The 19,540-nt window shown below is 40.8% G+C and overlaps 1 long non-coding RNA gene across 1 annotated transcript in view; it reads left to right on the forward strand.

The window, feature by feature from the left end:
* Nucleotides 1-931: 931 nt before the first annotated feature.
* Nucleotides 932-19,540, forward strand: part of LOC309538522 — a 78,844-nt gene continuing 60,235 nt past the window's right edge. The window contains exon 1 of the long non-coding RNA XR_014222268.1: nt 932-961. This is a non-coding gene — a long non-coding RNA (uncharacterized lncRNA). The remainder of the gene's footprint in view (nt 962-19,540) is intronic.

Raw genomic sequence — 19,540 nt, forward strand, 5'->3', positions numbered from 1 at the left:
TGGCTGATTCTGCTTCCCTCCTGGAGCCTGATTGGTGTTTTCCTGCAGGCCAATCAGTTGTTGCGTTCTAGGATCCTACCTGCCTATTGTTCTAGGATCCAAGCTTAATACATAACACCCCCAATTCCAACTAAACCAAAACCTACACTCCCACCCTGTACCCACTTACCTGGGTAAGCCTGTTACAGCACAACTGTATACAGTGGTGCCCCGCAAGACGAATGCCTCGCAAGACGGAAAACTCGCTAGACGAAAGAGTTTTCCGTTTTGGAGGTGCTTCGCAAAACGAATCTCCTATGGGCTTGCTTCACAAGACGACAATGTCTTGCGAGTTCCTGCTGTTTTTTCCTCCTCCCCCCTTTTTTCTAAGCCGCTAAGCCGCTTATCAGCTGATCCGATCAGCAGATAAGCCGCTAAAAGCCTCTAAAAGCCGCTAATAGCGCTAATAGCGCTAATCCTTCAATGGGCTTGCTTCGCAAGACGAAAAAAACCGCTAGACAAAGAGAATCACAGAACGGATTCTTTTCGTCTTGTGAGGCACCACTGTACATATGTACTTGGAAGTAAGTAAGTTAACCATACAGTTATTTTTTAATGGGTGTCTGATCTTCAGTTCCTGAATAGTAGGAGGCACGCCTAAGCCTCTGCAAATTTTTCACATTCTCCATTTGGAGGAAGGGGACATACTTTAATATCAACCCACACTTTAATATTTGCAGAAAATAACTTCTAGGGACTTCCTGCTCTCAGACAAACCAACCACAGGAAAGATACAACCTGGTTGCTAGGAAACAAGGAAAGGCAAACTGCAGCGATTCTGAAGACTATCAGGAAAAGTGCACTAAAGGAGAGAAGGAAACAGCAGCTCTTTAGGACCCCAGGGTTCCTGTTGTCGGGTGTCCAAACAATTCACCCATCAATGGCAACTATGACTTGACCCACTGGTTAAAAGCATTGCCAGGTCAGTGCAGCCAGGCTGTCTCATTTTGCCTAGAATAGTACTTGCACATTTTGTTTCGTAACTTTCTTTCCAGGAGAGCTAGAGACTTTTAAAAATAAATAAACTCAGAGTGGGAGGCTGGATCCTGCCTGAGGTTGTGCGATAGGAATTTTGAGGTCTTAGATATATGGTAATGTTCATAACTGTACCAACCAAGCACATACATAGATCAGCACAGGAAGATCGACCTGAAACCATTTTGATTCCTAAACTGAGCAAATGTTTTCTCTGCAAAGTCAAAGTGGGAAACCTCCCATTGTCTCTTTCCTCACAAATCCTGTCTTAAGGGTACATTTAAGATACGAATAGGGTGTGAGCCTGTGACTTGGGCCCAGGAACTAAGTATTTATTATTACGAAAGACTAGCCAGGCTCCCCAGGAAATCCAATCAAGTAACCTGCCAGACAGGAGATAAACAACGATAGGAGAAAAACAACATTCAAATTTCTGTTTTAGACCACCTTTTCTGTGATGTAGGTATGATGTATCTGGGGGGTGGTCTTAGGTTACACCCCTTCTGTGATGCATGTATGATGTTTCTGGGGGTGGTCTTGATCTATAGGGTGGCAATTTCAAGTGTCTTTATAAGGCCTTGTGCGCCATTTTTCTGGGTTCCTCCTCCTTTCCTGCGTGTGAGGTGAGCACCCTGTTGCAACAGATCAATAAAGATCAAGCTTACTAGCTGCTTTGCTTCTCAATATTCTCTGGTTGGCCTCTGTTATCTTCTCCTACCAATAGGGAACCTATGTAAGGACTCTTTATGGGCTCTTGGATACTCCATAAGGGAAAAGGGCAATTTTTGTTTACAACAGTTGTCAATGAAAGCTTTCATGGGTGCTGTAGCAGCCGCAGGCACTGCACTGGCTTCCCCTGTACAGTCGGTAGAGCACGAGACTCTCAGGCTCATGTGTTTGAGCCACACAATGGGCAAAAGAATTCCTGCATTGCTGAGGGATGGACTAGATGAGCCAGTGTGGTGTAGTGGTTAAGAGCGGTAGTCTCGTAATCTGGTGAACCGGGTTCGCTTCCCCGCTCCTCCACATGCAGCTGCTGAGTGACCTTGGGCCAGTCACACTTCTCTGAAGTCTCTCAGCCCCACTCACCTCACAGAGTGTTTGTTGTGGGGGAGGAAGGGAAAGGAGAATGTTAGCCGCTTTGAGACTCCTTAAAGGGAGTGAAAGGCAGGATATCAAATCCAAAGTCGTCTTCTTCTTCATGGTTTCTTCCAACTCTACGGTTCTATGATTCTATTTGGGTTGGGCTGGTAGGCTATAGTAAGATTACATGCTTTATATGGGGGAAATCCCTGGAATCTAGTGTCCAGACTGGGTCTCCTCTGTACGTTTATGAGAAGTATTGTTTTCAGGGGCTGTTCCATATCTACCATAAAATCTGCTTGTGAGACATTTTCCTGGCCATTTAGTTGCAGTCATAAAAATTTGTTTTCTAGATAATCTTTTAGAAGTCTTGGTTCAGGTTTTCTTTGGATTGGCCTTCCATGCTTGTGGCTAAGATCTGATGTTTGTGCTTTATTCTGATTTCAGTGGTTATTTTGTTGCTGCATTATTACCCACTTCTAAGTTCTTAGAAAGGGGAAGTTTAAAGAAATATTTGTCTCACTGCAATAAAGTCAAACTTGGATGGTGGGTACATCCTCCATAATCAATTTTAAAGGCATATTAAATTTTATTAAATAATTGAATACAGTGGTGCCCCTGAAGACGAATGCCTCGCAAGACGGAAAACCCGCTAGACGAAAGGGTTTTCCGTTTTTGAGTTGCTTCGCAAGACGATTTTCCCTATGGGCTTGCTTTGCAAGACGAAAACGTCTTGCAAGTGTTCCGATTTTTTTTTTGCTCCCCCCTTTTTCTAATCCGCTAAGCCGCTAATAGCCTTTTCACCGCTATTCCGCTAAGCCTTTAATAGCCGCTAAACCGCTAATAGCGCTAATCCGCTAATAGGGTTGCTTCGCAAGACGAAAAACCGCTAGACGAAGAGACTCGCGGAACAGATTATTTTCATCTTGCGAGGCACCACTGTATTACAATACGTCAGTCCTAATAGGAATATAATAATACAAATTATATGTTATGTTTGGGGCAGTCATGTTTGGGATTTCCACTGACTGCCAATCTGCTCGCTGCCCAAGTTTTGATATTAACATATAATGTCCTATACCGCTCAGGTCCCTGTTACCCGAGAGACTGCCTTATCCGTAGATCACAGTAGATCACTGAATTCTGCATAAGAGTTTCTCACTGAAACCTCTAAAACGTCAGAAGCCCACTCCACAGCAATTCAATGTGGCTGCCCCATCCTGTGGAACAATCTACAAAAATGCAAACGCAACACACTGGCTAATAACTGTTAGTGAATATATACAGTGGTACCTCAGGTTACATACGCTTCAGGTTACAGACTCCGCTAACCCAGAAATAGTGCTTCAGGTTAAGAACTTTGCTTCAGGGTGAGAACATAAATTGGGCTCTGGCGGCGCAGTGGCAGCGGGAGGCCCCATTAGCTAAAGTGGTGCTTCAGGTTAAGAACAGTTTCAGGTTAAGTACGGACCTCCGGAACGAATTAAGTACTTAACCCAAGGTACCACTGTAATCGGTTATGATGTCATTCAAAATATGAGCAGCTACACTATCCAGTGAGCACTTATCCACTAGCATGATCCCCACTAGATTGAATATTTCATTGATAATTATTTGCTGATGAAGACTTTATTCTGAAACAGTTGAACTATTCCGGATATACCGTCCTTTTGAAACTTCGGAGAGGCGTCTTCCTTTGAGACTTTTGTGAGATGTCTTCCTCTGAGAGGCGGCTTGGCGTTCCTTGCTATTCATTGATTTGTTTGATTCTTTGTTTGATACATATAACAACTTGTAGTTACTTGCATATTTTTTGAGATGTGTTGTATGATATATGCATCATTTTGAAGTGGTTTATTCGTATATTTTGAATGACATCATATTATATATTCACTAACAGTTATTAGCCAGTGTGTTGTGTTTGCATTTTTTGTAGATTGTTACATTTTACAACACAGGGGTTTGTGTTTGTTCAGACCATTCTGTAGAACAACATTTCTGATGAGATGCAGGAGGTGTCCACTATTTGTTCTTTCTGGAAATAATTGAGGACATTTTCTGACAAACTTTCACAGCAAAATGGATTGGTCTTTGCCATAGGTGTCCATCTTGTTTAGGCTTTTAACTCGTCTCCTATTATTTTTGGTACTGTTTGTAGCTTTTAAAATTTTTATTATGTTTTTTACGTTGCCTTGAGATAAATATTTGTCTGTGTGGTGGTGCCGGGGACATTAATAAACAACAAGAACAGCAGCAGCAGTCTCCTGCACTTAGCATTTAGGAAAGCGTGTTCTCCTTCATGGAGAGCACGTGTTGCAGTGGGGGCCGCCAGGACACTCCAAAGATGGGGGCGGGCTAATTGACTGTTGGCCATTGATGCGATTGGGCTTCCCTTGTTGTTGGGAAGAAGTTAATGTTGCCATTTGATTGATTGACAGCCAGAAATGCTAAAACTCCTTGCATGAGGCTAGGGCTTCCTCTTTTCACCCGTGCATTGGATTGCCTGTCCCCCCCTCCCTAGAATTAGGGTTGTTCGCTTTGACCTCGCTATGCCTGTCATGGGGTTGTCTGCTGTTGGGGCAGGGGCCCGGTAGGTATTTTGTCCATCTGGCTGATGGGCTGGGGCCATTTGGTTTTTGCCTACTGTGTAGCAAATTGTCACAACTTGTAAGATTGCGGTTAGGCATTGGTTTATGGTTTGGTTGGTTGAGGGGCATGGATTGGCTGTGCCTGCCCCTCTAATGCTGCTGCTGCAAGGGATTCTGTTAAAGGAATCGGGGGCTAACTATTGCTTGTCCACTCTGTCAAGGGGGCTTGGGCCATAGCAATGAGCTCCTGGTTGCATTTGGGGAGGGCTGAGGGCAGGTTCCCTGCTCCGTCGCTACCCCCCAAGTGTATTCCCCTTTTCTGACTTTTGCATCGTGCGGAATGTCAGTCTGTCCCCCACGGTGGGGGCAGATAGTTGCAACCAATGCCTAAGCAACCACTCACATTTTTGTATTTTAATAAAGTTGTGGCCAAAATTATGCCAAAAACCTTAAACAAGTTTTTGGGTGTGATGTGTGAGTTATTGGGGTGGCCCTGGGGACCTTGACACGCAAAAGGCTGTGCCTGGACAAGTGTTTAGGCAAGAATTTCAGCATAAGGACTGAACACACTATATTTGCTGCCCCCTAAAAAACAACAGCACCCTCCTGCTTTCCTCTTCCCTGCTTCCCTGAGTTTAGCCAACTCGCAAATCTAGTTTGTTTTATTATTCCTAAGCAACTTACAAGCACAGTAGAAGAAAAAGTCCATATTGGTATTTTATCAGTAAAACAAAGGAGTGGGGTGCAAAATCCAGGAAGCATTTCCCTCCCCCAAATTTGTCTGGCCCTCAAACTTGTACTGCAGCTTCACCATACACTTTGGGCTTCGGAGAAGCAGCCTATGGTAAAAGCATCTAATTTTCATTTAGCACTGAAGGCTTTTAGGAGGAAAGTTCAAAAGGAAAGAAACTGGCAAATGTTTTTGAAGAATAGATTTATGCCCATTTCTTTGCTTGCCACTTCTAATTACGGCTCTAATTTTAGAGCCACCATAACTCTTGTGGTGTTTAAAAATATAGGGCTAAATATACAACTTTAGTAGGCAGCACATTTATGATACCTACTCTGGGCTTCTGTTTTAGATGCTATTGTATGCTAGAGTGTACAACAAAGGGAGTGACGAGACAGACAGACAGAAATGTAATTGTTTTTCCTGAAAACTGGAACATTTTGAGGGTAGATTTTTCTCCAGGACTCTGAAATACATGGAGGGGAAAAAATCTGGGAAAGGGTAAGTAGAGGGCATCTGTAAAGCTTCTTTCCAGCATCAATAGGTAAACACAGTTAGCCCCAGAGTGAGAAGGCCATTGTAGAAGTGGGTTTACAATATGCACAACTGGTTAGCTTGTAAAAAGTACCAAGCACCACAGAACAGAGTCTGCAAAATCTTCCATTTCTGCAAAATGCCAGCAATGGAATTCTGACCAAATACTGCAAAATCCCTTCATTGCAATGAAGCCTGATTAATGAGCAATTTGCCTAAATTAAATGAAATATGTATCAGAACTAGAAAGTGGATTCTCAGAACATTTTCCAATAAGCATGCATTCAGATGTGAGAAACAAGCATATGAAAGCTATTGCGCCATAACACTGACCCTTTTCAGGAGCTTCCACAGAAGCATTTTAATGGCATCAATTTTTATTTTGCTCAGCAACTCGAGTGCCTCTTCCTTTGGGTCATGCAAGACTCTCTGGTATGGTGGCCATTTTGTTGGCCAATGTACTGGGCTTGCAACTTTGTTCTGTACCCCTTGATGCCCCTTCTGATGTTAAATTTTTGGAATGAGACTACGCACAGCAGAGTTGGGGATCTCACCATCCCCATCTGGAAGAAAGTGCTAGGGGTCCACATGCACCAAAATGGGTGAGAGCAAGCCAACCAAGTTCATATACCCACACAAACATATTAAAAAACACACACGCTATGCACCCCATTCACACACCTTATCATGCAAACACAGTTACACACAGCCCCCTGTTCTCTATGGTAGCTGAAGACAGATTGAGCACTGCATGCACTGGAGGAGATAGAGCATTCCCAGGCTCCTCTGCTGTAGCTTCTGCTTGAAGCAGTGGTTCCATTTTGTGGCACTTTTGTGGTCGAATTTAGACCACCACTGAGGAGGAATGAGCATAAGAGGCTGGTAGTTGTGTCCAAACAGCTATGCAGAGTGTATCTAAGCCTGTAGGCTACTAGAGCCAGTGTGGTGTAGTAGTAAAGAGTGGTAGACTCATAATCTGGTGAAACGGGTTCGCATCTCCGCTCCACCACATGCAGCTGCTGGGTTACCTTGGGCTACTCTGAAGTCTCTCAGCCTCACTCACCTCACAGAGTGTTTGTTGTTGGGGGGGGAGGGAAAGGAGAATGTTAGCTGCTTTGAGACTCCTTCGGGTAATGATAAAGCGGGATATTAAATCCAAACTCTTCTTCTTCTCCTGCACTGCAGCATGGTGGCTTCATACATTGCAAAGGTAATGTCAAAAGCCCAAGGCACATAGCATCAGTGTGGCTCCCTCACACGCCAGCATGGCACCAATTTCCTGACCTGTGGCTTCTGGTGTTACCTTCTTAATGTGGAAAGAAATCAAACTATGGCAGTTCTTCCACTATGAAGGTAACTTTGGAAGAGACCTGTGGGACGTGGCTTGGTGGTCTGATTGAGAACAGTATAGCACAGAAGGATTGAAATCATAGCCTAGTGAAATATATAATTAATTTCTCTCATTTTTGGGGACCGACCTGGCAGTAATATCCTGATCTCCAGTATATCACAGAAGGAGTTCCCCAAGGGACCCAAAATAGTTTTGCTTATACTGTATAAGGAATGTACAGCTTAGAGATGTACTTTAAGCAGCTACCTGGGCTTCATTCCACACATTTGTAAAACATTAGTCTGTGGAATTAAAGCCCAAGTCCAAAACCATTATTGAGAGAACAATTTTACAGTCACTGTTTTTAACACTCAGTATGAAGAGTACTGTTTCAACAATCTTTTAGATGATTCTAAATTGGGCAAAATGTTCTTTGAAAAGTTGTACCAACCAATCTTTTCCCCCGTAGTTCAAAACTGTAATAATTAGAGGGTTATCTCCAGCGATGGACTTCTGCTTGCACAAAGGATGTTTTCTTCTCTCTTCTCTCTTGCTATACTTCCCCGCTAAAAAAAAAAAAATGCTCCCAGAAGAGATTTGGGGCAGCACTTATAGGGAGGAGACAGAGAGGCAGTTCTGTTGTGCAAGCAGAAGTCCTTGTGTTAACTGGATGATTTTGTTGGCTACAGCTGAGAAGCTTAAGACTTTAGAATAAAGTTGTATAACTACACATCAGATAGCTTTGTATTTAGCAGAACTGAGCATGAGAATAAGATGAGAAATCAGGGGACTGGACCCTCCAGGTTTGCTAAATTTTTGCTTCTCATTGGGGCCCACTTCAGAGAGCGTCCTGGGCAAAGTACACTCCTCAGTGGGCTTTCCTGGCAGGGGGGAGCAGCAGCATTTAAATTTTCCGCAATATCATATGCACTGTGGTCAATTAAAATGGCCACATCCCATATTCCATTGGCCAGTGTAGTGCCAGGCCAGAAAAGGGGGAACCAATGCAAGCATTCGTAGCTTTTGGGGTGCCAGGACACAGAAGTTGCCCAGAGTTGCTGAGTGCTGATGCTCACCCTTATTTGCCTTTTTGGTTGACCAAATTTTTAAGCTTTTTACTGTTTTTTTATATTAAAAAACCACAATGTTCCAGAAATCCCATACATGTCAACTATAACTCATTCAAGCATGTGAGAAATCACTTCCACAACCCTCATGGGGCAACCTATCAAATTTAAGAGGATGTGTGTGTTTGTGTGTGCCTTGCATCTTTGGATAGGAAGATTTTCAAAATAATTCTAAAGCAGAATCTGTTTAGCTTCAATAAGAGCTTTAGCTCAGGGCCCTCATTAATAGCTCCTAATAAAGGAACTCATCAATAGCTATTGAGGTGGAAAGAACTAAGAGTGGTGGAAATCTTGGAAGATATTTTTTGGTAATGCAAACCAAATGGCTTTCAAATTATTCGCACTATAGAAACAATTAATTAAAACATTTTAAATTAGCTTTCTCACACTTCTAGCACAAAATGCCAAATACAAGTAGAGTCAGAAGAATAAAGCAAAGAATAGAAAATGCTTGCTTTTTAAAAATGGCTGTAGCTAGAAATATTCTAGCAGGATGGACAGATTTTTGGGGGGGAGGGAGACCTTTAAAATTTAGATTAGTAGGACATCTTCGTAGGAAAGTTGCCCTAGAATGTTACAGGAGAAGATAGAACTAAACATGCAATGGCCTCTTAAAAGCAGCAACCAAGGGTTGAATATAACAAATAGTTCCACTCCTAGGAAGAATGAAATAAACCATAAAATAAATTCCCATAATATGTCTGTGGGTTGGTTTGCATGCCACGTTAAACCACAGTTTAAACTATGCTTTAAAGGTGCAGCATGGTGGTGCAGAGAACTAAAATTGTGAGTGCTTCTCTTCTGCCTCAGTCCTGTTGCTACTGCACTGCTGGAAGCTACGGTAAGTTGTGGGTTGGCTTAACATTACACCTGAACCTAGGCCTGGCCCTATGATCCCTTTGTCGCTTCTTCTACATTCTGGGAAATGAAATTTGTTAGCGAGGCAATGGATAAATTTTTTTGGACCTCATATCCTTGGGAAAATTTGAGTCCCAAATATTGGAGAAGTTGAAGTCTCCCATGACTATTATATTTCTCCTTTTTGAATGTTCGGTGATCTGGTCTGGATTACCAAATGCTTCTTTATAAATAGAATGCTTCTTTCCTTGGCAGAAATGGCCATTACTTGAGAAATTACAGTTTGTTATTTTATGTAATGTGAATTTTATGCCCGTAGTATCTGTATTCTGATTTGCTGCCTTATGTTTTTTATCAATTAAAAATTTTTTTTTGAGGTATTATTTGTGCGGAAAAGTTCGACTTCTCAAAACACGAATGACAAAAAGTACAACACTGCAGTAACGTTGATAGTGATGATTAACAATTTAAATTTCTAAAGGGGTATTGTCTCCTCAGTCATATATGATGCTACAAGCATGCTCTCATTTGATGACTAGCAAAATGGAAGTGTGCTCTGCTCTGGGCAAAGTGCCACATTAATGCTTGTTAGTCCCTCATTATCTCCCTGCTGCTGTGAGACATTCGGTAGTTACTCATAACTCCTAATGAAGTGGTAAAATATTTGCTGCAGAGAAATTGTGAAATTGCTGTGCTTCCGAGCATTGACACAATCTGTAGCTCCGCAGAAGCACAGGCATGATGGAGCGTTAAATGGACTCTCCTGCAACAGCGCATGTCTGCTATTATATAGAGCTCCTGAGTTGCAGATCTTTACATACGAATCTGTTAGTTGTTGTTTTTTATCTCATTACCTGTCATTAAGGGCAGACGAAAGGAAGGACTTATTCACACAGCACTAGGGATGGTAAGGCCTGAGAAAAAGCCAGAAAAAATTGGTTTCCCCCCCATTTTCCCCCAAAGCCCCTTTTCCTCAGAAAAATTGGGTGGGGGGGGGAAAGTGTGTGGAATATGTTCTTTTCCAATGATAATATATCTATGACATGGTATTCAAACTATATAACATGAAGACCTTAATGAAAGATTTCTGAGACTTTTTGTAAAGTCTTATATTATTGCAAATTCTCTCAGCTGAAGACAAGCAAATCCTGGAATAGAATTCAAGTAACACTATACTTCTCAATGCTGTTCTCAAACAGGAGAAATATGCATTTGTGCCACTAGGGGCACCACAGGGGAAAGCCTCCTGTTTAATTTCTTGTGTTCCTCAGACCTCCTACAGTTGAGTAATTGTTGGTAAATAGGTGATGATAGTTTCTGTCCTCCTCTCAGGCATTAACTAACAGGTAAGAGGGTAAATTTGTCTGACAAATTAGTTTCTCTTTTGTAACCCTTAAATGATTCCTATTAACCACCACAGCATAATGTTTACCTTTAGTCTGGTCAGTAAATTGGTTTTTCTTTCCCCCCTCTCAGTAAAATGGTGATACCAACATCTAGAGTTTGGAAACATTTCCACAGTACAATTTCTGCTGAGAGAGAGCGCAAAGCTGCAATTTGCAAATATTGTGAGAAGAAATATTCTTTTCCAGACGCTACAAGAATGACAAAACACATTCTTGCATGCCAGAAGTTCCCTAAATACGTTAAAAAATACTTTGTGGAATGAAATGATGAGGACCAGAATGAAAGTGCAAGTAGCTTTTCCTTCCAAAGTTCTAATTCCAGAAACTCTATTTCTGCTGCTTCTGGATCATTACAAAGTATTTCTTCACCACCACCACCAGCATCTTCAAGTAAAGAAGTGTTGCAAACCACTGCCTCACAAAAATGCACCATACCATAAATTTTATTGTTGTTAGCCGCCCTGAGCCCGGCTTCGGCTGGGGAGGGCGGGATATAAATAAAATTTATTATTATTATTACTTTCATTTATAGATAAAATGACACCTGAAAATCAGGAGAAAATTGGCCATGCCCTTGCAAGAGCAATATATGCTTCTGGATCAGCATCGTCAATAATTGAAAATGCATATTGGCAGGAAGCTTTTAAATTATTACAACCATCATATCATTTGCCAAGCAGACATTCCTTGAGCAAGCCTCTTTTGGAGTCAGAATATGAGCGTGTGATGGAATCTGTACAAGGAAAAATCAGTGAAGCACTATGTCTTGCAGTACGTACAGATGGATGAACAAATGTTTGGGGAGAAGGAATTATCAACTTTGTGATAACAACACCTCAGCCAGTCTTTTTTAGAAGCATTGAAACTGGAGAGAACAGACATACTGCAGAGTATATCAGCAGTGAAATATGTGCAGTTTTAGAGAAAATTGAGAGTGGTGAAGTATTTGCTTTGCTGACTGACAATGCAAGTAATATGAAAGCTGCATGGGAAATCATAATGGATAAGTATCCACATATTACTGCAATAAGATGGACTAAACTTACTTAGTCTCATGGACTAAACTTAGTGACTTCATGAAACTGGACACCGTTCAAAGGATTTATAGAAGAGCTAAAGAAGTTATCAAATATGTAAAAGCTACTCATGTTTGTCACCGCAGTCTTCAAGAAGAAGCAAGCGGGGGGTGGGGAATGTACAGAATAAAATAGTGACACTGAAGCTCTGTGGTAAAACACTCTGGGGTGGAGTGGTGATCTCCTTTGAAAGTTTACTAAAAAAACAAAGAAGCTCTTCAAGCAACAGTAATAACTGAGGATCTTAAAATTCCCAGAAATATAAGAAACTGTGCTTGATGAGGATGGGTTTTGGGTTCAGATGCAGAACTCCCTACAGATTTTAACACCATTTTTTTCAGCAATCCATTCGTCTGAATCAGACATTGCACTTTTGTCAGAAATTCCTAACCACATGGCTATGATACAAAAATCTGTTTTTTTATTTCTTATTTTTTTTCCTTGGAGGAATTGGCCGCTCACGATCGCCAGACTCAGAGCTTCGTGCTTTGAAGGAAGCGAGTTGATTCCCTTGTGCCACCGTCTCCACCCCGCTCACACTTGACGCTCTTTTTCAGAGCTTACCGGGGAGCAGGGGAGTCGTTCCCGGCACTTGCAGGAACTCCAGGTCCTCAGAACGCTCGCTCTGACGGTTTTTCGGGGCGCCGCTGTGCTCTAGCGGCTCTCCGCTGTCTTCAAAGCGCCGGTGCCCTTTCTGCAAAAGAACTCCTGTCCGCCATATCGGGCAAGCCAATCCGGAAGCTGCAGCTACTGTATTTGACTGGATTGCGAAACAAGCTGCACATTTAGGATTTGATGTTGGAAAAGTACTTTCAAATGTTGGAGAATATAGAACATGTTCAGGGATTTGGGCCAGGAATGCATTCTGGGGTTTCTGCAAAACATATCCCCCCTGCAACATGGTGGCAAGGTCTCTGCACCACACAACTTCTGACACCTCTTGCATCTCACTTGCTGCAGATCCCTGCATCTTCTGCTGCATGTGAAAGAATCTATGTTTGGTAATATTCATACCTAAATCAAAAAACAAACTGACCTGTGAAAGGGTAGAAAAGCTTGTTTCAATCTGTGCAAACCTAAAGTTTTTAGAAGTCCATGAGAAAAATGACAAAGAGGAAGAGGTAGAAGCAACAGAAAATGATAGCAGTAGTTCAGAAAACGAGATTGAATAAACTGCATGCATATGTTGTGTCCTCTGTTTCTTTCTTTTTTTAAAGCGCCACTCAAAGGGTAGACTTTCTATGGAGCTTAAATATTGAGGTGGACCTTAACTTTATTATTTTTTATGTTGGTGGTTTCCTGCTTTTTTGTTGTTTTAGAGGGAAAGGGGGTGGTGGTTACCTGTTTTACTGCAAGCAGAATACTGTTATATACACTGTGTTTCATGCAATTTGTAAAACTACTCCACACTGAACATTTTTTCAATTTTCCCAAAATTTCTATTTTTTCTGGAAAAGAACGGGGAAACGGGTTTTTTCTCAGGGCTTCAAAATTTCCAGAAATTTTACATCTGTACTCCTGCCACCTCAAATGCAGCTGTTTCCCCACCCAATCATTCCAGCTGTTTCTTTGCTGGTAGGAGGGAATCCCATATCCAAGCAAACGGGGCTGCTAGTACGTGTGTTGTGTCATTGAATGAGGCTGCTTCATTTTGGTTCAGGCTGCTACTTTTGATGATCTTCTTGTCAATCTCCACTTTATGATCCACTGTCTTGGTAATCAAAGTGTCTTTTCTGTTCTCCCTCATTATTGGCGGCTATGCTAATACAGTAGCGGTTCCAAAATTTTGCTGTTTCTCAAAACACACAAAGCAATGTTAGCTCTGGTCATTTAAAGAAGGGGCTGTCTGTGTGTGACTGGATGGATTGTAGTGTCTGAAGGAGGGAGAGGGGTGTGTGGGAGGGAAGTCTCTAAATCAACCATTGCTTCCTGTAGGCCAGAAGTTGGAACTTCAAGTGATGGAACTCAAGGCTGTATTCTTAAAATAATAATTTTATAACAAGAGAGGATTTGGGATAACCTAGCCATGGCTGATATGCGGTTAAAACAGCTCCATCTTAAATTTAGGGGAGTAGCAGAGGAAAGAAATGAAGACATTAGAGGAAAAATGATAAAAGAACTCTCCAAATGGTTAAATTTAAGGGAAGAAGAGGTGGCAGCTACTGTAGATAATGTATATAGAATGACTAGGCCCAATCATATGAGAGTGAGCAAATTCTTGGGGGACTGCCTGGTGATCTTCAATTCTTTGGAAATGAAAAATTTAATTTTGAGAAAAAGCTACAACAATAGGTTAAGAATTGATGGAAGGCCTATTATCATTTATAAAGAAATACCGGTCAGGCTACTTCGTAAAAGAGAAGGATATAAACAAGTGGCAGCAGCTCTGAAGAGAAACGAGATTCCATTTCGATGGGAATTTCCGGAAGGGATTAGCTTTTTCTATAAAGAGAAAAAATTTAGATTGCTTGACAGACAGGAGGCAGACAAGTTTCTGAGAAGATATGAAAAAGAGTTGGGGAAGACAGAGAATAGATTAAGGAATAGATCGGAAAAAGAGGATGGAGAGACAAGGAATAGATATGAGGAAGAGAGAGGTGTAGAGGAGGAGGCACTGGAATCAGATGAAGATGGTGAGGAGGCCGCAGTGGGAGCGGATGCGGCAGAAGAGGGGGAGCTCTCAGGAAACAAAGGAGAGAGATTATAGTTTGCGAATACGGTTAAAGGTTGGGAAGTAGATAAAGGTAAATCATAGCACACTCATTGAAATTTTTATCTTGGAATGTAAACGGATTGAACGAGAAAGTTAAAAGGAATAAAATTGAGAAAGTTTTGAAAAATAAGAGGTACGATGTAATCTGCTTTCAGGAAACCCATATTGCTAAAAAGCACAAACATATTCTGGTGAATAAAAAATTAGGGGTAGACTTTATTAATTCTGATGTTAGGAAAAAAAGAGGAGTAGTAATATACGTTAGAGAGAAATGGGAACCGACTTTGATATGCAAGGATGAGGAGGGAAGAATTCTAGGGATTCAATTAAACTTTAGAGGGGAAAAAATTAATGTTGTGACGGTATACGCTCCGAATTCAAATAGAGCAGAGTTCTTTGTAAAACTTGAAGGTATGCTATTAGAACTGGATACCCACAAATTAATTTTGCTTGGGGATATGAATGGCGTCCCAGCGCCGAACTTAGATAGGAGTACAGAGAAGGGAAAAGGGAACAGAGGAAAACTGCCGAAATCCTTTAGTGACATGGAAGAAAATTTAGACCTAATTGACATCTGGAGATACCAAAACCCGACCTCTAAACAGTTTACTCATTATTCCGAACCCCATCAGAGCTGGGGTAGAATAGATCAGATCTGGGTGACGAGAACACTCTCCATGAGAGTTAAGAAATGTGAGATTTATCCCAGGACATTATCAGATCATTGTGCTTTAAATATGGAAATAAAAAATGAAGCGAAGGGACAATACAGATGGAGGATGTGTGAGAATCTATTTGATAGGGAAGAGGTGAGGGAAAAAATTAAAGGCACTTTAAAAGAATACTTAGATCTAAACCTGAATAAAGAAACCCCTATAGATGTAGTCTGGGACGCCAGTAAGGCGGTTCTGAGAGGTCTCTTAATACAACAAAATAATTACAGGAGAAAGATAAGGGAGCGTAAGAAAGAGGAGATCCTCTCCCAACTGAGAAGTTATGAGAAAAAATTAATTAATAACCCAGCAGACGAAGCGGCTAATCGCGCCGCCAAGGTGCTACAATCCCAATATTCAGCGGTATTAAATCAGGAGATAGAGTGGAAAATTAAATTTGCAAAACAAAACTATTTCGAGTCGGCAAATAAAATGGGGAAGTTACTTGCCTGGCAGCTAAGAAAAAGAAAGAAACAAAATGTGATAAATAAAATAATATTGGAGGATAATATCATAGAAGACCCAGAGGAAATAGAAAACAGGTTTACCCAATTTTTTGAAAAGTTATATGAAAAAGGAAGGGAAAACAGTGACGAGATTAAAAACTATCTGGAGCAAAATGAAAGGAAATATATTTCAGAAGAGGATAGAATACAACTGAATAAGGAGATCACAGTAAATGAGGTTAAGGAGGCCATTAGCAGAATGAAGATCGGGAAAGCCCCAGGGCCGGACGGTCTCTCCGCAAAATACTATAAAACATTAGAAGAACACCTAGCCCCGGTCTTAAAAGACGTGATCAATAACATCTTTCAGGGGGGGAAGATCCCGGCTTCGTGGAAGGAGGCTTATATAACTTTGATTCCAAAAACAGAGAAAGAAAAAACAGATATAAAAAACTACAGGCCAATCTCTTTGCTTAATAACGACTACAAGATCTTTGCCGACATTATGGCTGGCAGACTTAAGAAGCTTTTAATGAAATATATTCATAAAGATCAAGTGGGCTTCCTCCCAAACAGGCACCAAAAAGAAAATGTCCGCCACGTACTAAATATTATTGAATACCTAGATATGAGAATAGACGTCCCTGCAGCATTAATCTTTATAGATGCCGAAAAGGCTTTCGACAACGTCTCTTGGGAGTTCTTAATACAGTGCTTGGGCAAGGCAGGTATTGAAGGTCCTTATATGAAAGGTATCAGGGCAATATACTCAGAACAACAGGCTAGGTTGATTATAAATGACAATCTCACGAAACCGTTTAAGATCAAGAAGGGCACAAGGCAGGGGTGTCCACTGTCCCCCCTGCTATTTATAATGGTTTTAGAAGTAATTGCAAATAGAATAAGGGAGGCAGTGAATGTGAGGGGGATAAAAATTGGGAAGAAAGAATTTAAGCTAAAGGCCTATGCTGACGACCTGGTTCTGTCTGTGGAGAACCCACTGGATAGTGCAAGTAGAGTAGTGGAACTCCTGGAGGATTTTGGCAGGCTGTCCGGTTTCAGATTAAACAGAAAGAAAACAAAAATCCTAACAAAGAATATGACTGAACAGGAGAAAATTCAATTGGAGGAAAAGATTGGCATTAAAATTGTGAATAAAGTAAAATATCTGGGAATCTGGCTCTCACCTAAAAATATAAACCTGGCTGAGGATAATTATAATAAGGTGTGGCAGGATATCAAAAAAGACCTAGATACCTGGCATAGATTAAAACTCTCATGGACAGGGAGGATGTCGGCTATCAAGATGTGCATCCTCCCGAGATTGTTATTCCTCTTTCAAAGTATCCCGATAATTAAAGGCATCTCCCTCCTTAAGAACTGGCAAAAAACCCTGACTAAGTTTATTTGGCAGGGGAAGAGGGCCAGAGTAAAGTTGAAATATCTAACAGACTCAAGAGAAAGGTGCGGATTCGCAGTCCCGAATATTAGGCTGTACTATGAAGCAGCCTGTATTTGCTGGATAAAGGAGTGGGTCATCCTTAGAAATACAGACCTCTTAGATCTGGAGGGTTTTAATATTGGATTCGGGTGGCATGTCTACCTATGGCAAGAGAAAGGGGAAGCCCACAGAGGATTTTCTAATCATATAATTAGAGGCCCATTATTGGAAGTGTGGAGGAGGTATAAAAAACTGATTGAGAAAGGTGTCCCCTGGTGGCTCTCCCCAACCAATATCATTAAAATAAAAAAAATAAATATGGCGGACGAAAGATGCACGTATGAGGATCTTTTGGAAAAGACAGAAACAGGATGGAGGGTGAAGCCTTATGAGGAATTGAAAGATAAAATAAAAGAATGGCTCCTCTATCATCAGATTAACGCTTTATGGGGTGAGCACAAGAAATTGGGTATGAATGGGAAAAAATCGAGGTTTCAGGTTGAAATTATAGAAAGTAATGATAAACTCCTCTCTAAAATGTATAAACAACTACTGGAATGGGATACCGAGGAAGATCAGGTAAAGGGGGCTATGGTAAAATGGGAGAAAGACCTCGGCCATAACATAGATTATAATAAATGGCGAACACTTTGGACGAAAGGTATAAAATTTACAGCTTGTGTAACCCTGCGGGAAAATTTAGAGAAAATGGTGTACCGCTGGTACCTGACCCCAGCAAAGCTAGGAAAAATGTATAAATCTGTTGATAACACCTGCTGGAGATGTAGAGACAAGGTTGGGACCTTTTTTCATATATGGTGGACCTGTGATGTAATAAAAGAATTCTGGAAGCAAATCCATGACGAAATGAAAAAAATTCTGAAGTATAACCTCCCCAAAACTCCAGAGTTGTTTCTCTTAGGGCTGATTGGTAAAGAAATAAAGAAAATAGACCAAACTTTTTTCCAATATGCCCTGGCTGCGGCGAGGATCCAAATAGCACAAAAATGGAAAACCTCTGATTTACCTACGGTGGGAGAGTGGCAATTGAAGTTATATCAATATATTGAACTAGCGAGATTAACACAAAAAATAAGACAAAATAACGCAAGCAAGTATAAAGACGAATGGAATAAGTTTTTAACTTATTTTGAAAATACCCAGGGAATAAATAATTTATCAGTAGACGATAGTTAGAATCATCGATGTATAATTGCTTTATTAGTGCTGCAGAAGTAATATAAGATCTGGTAACTCCAAGACCGAGTTGAACGGAAGTTCTGTTATTTGTAATTTTGTCTTTTGTCTTTTGTCTTTTTTCTTTGTTTCTTGTTTTTCTTTTTTGTGCTATTCTGTTATTTTTTGACTTCTTGACGGATTTTCTGGTATGAATATATTTGTAATGTAAATTTTGTATTTTTAACTAATAAAATTCTATTATTAAAAAAAAAAAAAAAAATAAAGAAGGGGCTGTCTGTGTGTGACTGGATGGATTGTAGTGTCTGAAGGAGGGAGAGGGGTGTGTGGGAGGGAAGTCTCTAAATCAACCATTGCTTCCTGTAGGCCAGAAGTTGGAACTTCAAGTGATGGAACTCAAGGCTGTATTCTTAAAATAATAATTTTAAAAATCAGAGCTGGGGAAAACATTGAGCATTCTTCCATTCTTAGTAGCCCTCTTCAAAACCTTATAAGGCAGGGATTGCACAAATCCTGGATGTGCAAACACCTCACCTTGCACTTGCAGCTGAAGATGAAACCTTAAGAGCCTTTTGCCTTCAGCAGGAAAACCTCCAGGACCAGACGGTTTGCCAGCAAGATATTGTAAGATGTTGGAAGACTCTCTATCTCACCCTTTAAAAGAAAAGATGAACAACATAAATTTTAAACTATTAACAGAGATTAGAGACAGCGGAGGATTCGCAGTCCCGGATCTCAAATTACACTACAATGCAACAAGCTTTGTATGGCTCAAAGAATGGATAATGCTAAAAAACCCAAAATACTTGACATAGAGGGGTGGGATAACGTTTTTGGATGGAACGGTTACTTAGGGCATAACAAAGTGAAGAATCACAGAGGGTTCCTCAACCATATGGTAAAGAAAGCCTTATACACAGTATGGGAACAATACAAAACACCATTGCAACCTAAACCACCATGGTGGCTTTCACCAGTCGAGGCAATCTCCGACAATGAGAAAAATATGGGAAACAATTGGCCAGTGTATAAAGATCTATTAGAAGCACAAAACAATCAATTAAAATTGAAGAAATATGATGAACTTAAAAAGATAGGCATAACCTGGCTAGAATATCACCAGTTTGTACCAGGATAACTACATAAAAACTTGGAATGAGATATAAAAATATGGGAATTTGGAACAAACTTCACCTCTCCCTCTGGGATTTCAGTAGTTAAAATGAACATTCTACCAAAAATGATTTTCCTGTTTCAAACCATTCCAATACTGGGAGGAATGAA

Source organism: Podarcis vaucheri (genome assembly GCF_965113315.1).
Source record: "Podarcis vaucheri genome assembly, chromosome: 8".
NCBI classification, from domain to species: domain Eukaryota; kingdom Metazoa; phylum Chordata; class Lepidosauria; order Squamata; family Lacertidae; genus Podarcis; species Podarcis vaucheri.